General features: G+C 38.8%; 1 long non-coding RNA gene across 2 annotated transcripts in view; it reads left to right on the top strand.

The window, feature by feature from the left end:
* Window positions 1-2,115, top strand: part of LOC128249289 (uncharacterized) — a 210,394-nt gene that overhangs the window by 151,592 nt on the left and 56,687 nt on the right. The window lies entirely within an intron of this gene.

Raw genomic sequence — 2,115 nt, 5'->3', positions numbered from 1 at the left:
AGACACTCACGTAACGATATCTATATATGTATATATATATACATACAGATATAGTTACAAATGTATATATGTATATGCATATGCATACACATGCAAATAAAACGTATAAAATGTCTTGTAATTAGAAGTTAAATTCAAATTGATTGATCATTATTGTATATGACATCCAAATAGACGGCTCATAACTTAAAAACTGCACACACACATATACACACACATACACACATACACACACATGCACAAAAGTATTATGCTACGATTGTTCAAAACCGATGTGTGTGTGTGTGTGTGTGTGTGTGTGTGTGTGTGTGTGTGTGTGTGTGTGTGTGTGTGTGTGTGTGTGTGTGTGTGTTTGTGTGTGTGTGGTGTGTGTGCATGTAAATGTGAGTGTGTGTGTGTGTGCGTGTCTGCGCTTGCATGCAATGTATGTTCTTGTCCTTTCTTAACGGAAGTAAATCGATGTAGACTTGCTTCAATGTAGTACTCAATACATGGTGCAAAGACAGCCTTTATATTATATCATTTATTTAGGAAACTACGTTACAACTATTTCTGCCCAAAAGTCTAATCAAATGTACGCACACTTTACTTTTATATGAAATATTTATGGTACCATACAACATTGTCCACAAAACCCAAACCTTCCTAAAAGTACCCAGTTTATAATTTCTTCATCAACATAAATTCAACTTCAATCGGATATGCTTTCCTCAGCTGAGGCCATGTGTATTTCTTAAAGTCTCTCTTTTCTGAACTCTAAAGTACTGCAAAAATAGGTGCAAACGACATTATATACAAAGAATATCGTGGCCCCAATACGACATATCTATTTACCTTTTTACTACTCGCCTAACAATACTTTGAACAATAACAAAATTTCAGCATCAAACCAAAATAAATCTCTTCACTATAACTTTCTATCAACATGCGTCCTACAAATACAAATTCCCCCTATCCTTTTCTATTTCCTCCTCTTTCAAAACTTCTTCCTGTGTGTACCTACACCAGACCTTATTGTCATCACATTGCCTACCGAAGAAAAAACAACTAGCTAAAAAGTATATGGCACCGAAAAGAACAGAATGTTGTGTCACGTGACAGTTAGCTGGCGCTGGCTGCTGGTGCCTACTGGCGAGTATTTAAAGGGTAATTCGTAGGGTGGTCATTCGCCCACTGACTTTCGTTGACGCTGCATCGTAGAAACCAAAACTGCATAAGGCCAAGAAAGGAAAAAACGCAGTCAACACCAGAGCTGACGACACCTCCGAAAGGTGGGCGGGGGAGCCCACCGCGTCGAAAACCGTAGAGGAGTAGGGTCCGAAACCAGACGTGGTTCCTCCTGATCATGTCCTTAGCCACTGGATCCTATAAAGGGCTTGTTGAGGTAGCGAACCACGAAATGTGGTTAGAATTCCTCAAAGCCGAGTGCATTTGCAACAACCTATAGCTTCCTCGAAGCCAATAGAATTCATTCTATGTTCGTTTCGGAATGTAGTTAAATACCTTTTATACATACATGGTTATGTATGTATATATAGGGACACATAGATACTCCAAAGGGTACATCATAATTAGCGACATATTCTTCACTAAATGTGAACGACAAATATTTGCACTGATCATAATTAGGAGCTTTTGAAGGAGGTAAGCTAGCAAAATTATTACCGCACCAGACAAATTGCTTAACGGTATTTCGTCCGTCTTTATGCTCTGAGTTGAAATGCCGCTGGGGATCGACTTTGCCTTCCACCCTTCTGGGGTCGATAATATAAATACCAGTTGAAGACCGAGATCGATGTAATTGACTTATCCTCGTCCTCGAAATTGCTGGTCTTGAGCCAAAATTTGGGACCGTTATTAGGAGGCGTATGATGTAAGTCTAACCACTGTAAGAATAACTTCTAATAAACGATATAAAGGAAATACGAGTGATTTTATCTTGGACCAAGTTTTTAACTCCACACATACACTATGTTTGCTTGTACATACGTATGTGTGCTTGTGTTCGTTTGTATGCATGCATGGAAATGCGTCAGTGTAATCAAGAAATAAATGTAAAGTGAATTTAACAGATGAGTGTGTGTGTGTGTGTGTGTGTGTGTGTGTGTGTGTGTG

The sequence above is a fragment of the Octopus bimaculoides genome, chromosome 1 (genome assembly GCF_001194135.2).
Source record: "Octopus bimaculoides isolate UCB-OBI-ISO-001 chromosome 1, ASM119413v2, whole genome shotgun sequence".
Taxonomy (NCBI): Eukaryota; Metazoa; Mollusca; class Cephalopoda; order Octopoda; family Octopodidae; genus Octopus; species Octopus bimaculoides.
Note: the sequence above shows the minus strand (reverse complement) of the source record. Positions and strands in the feature narration are given on the sequence as shown.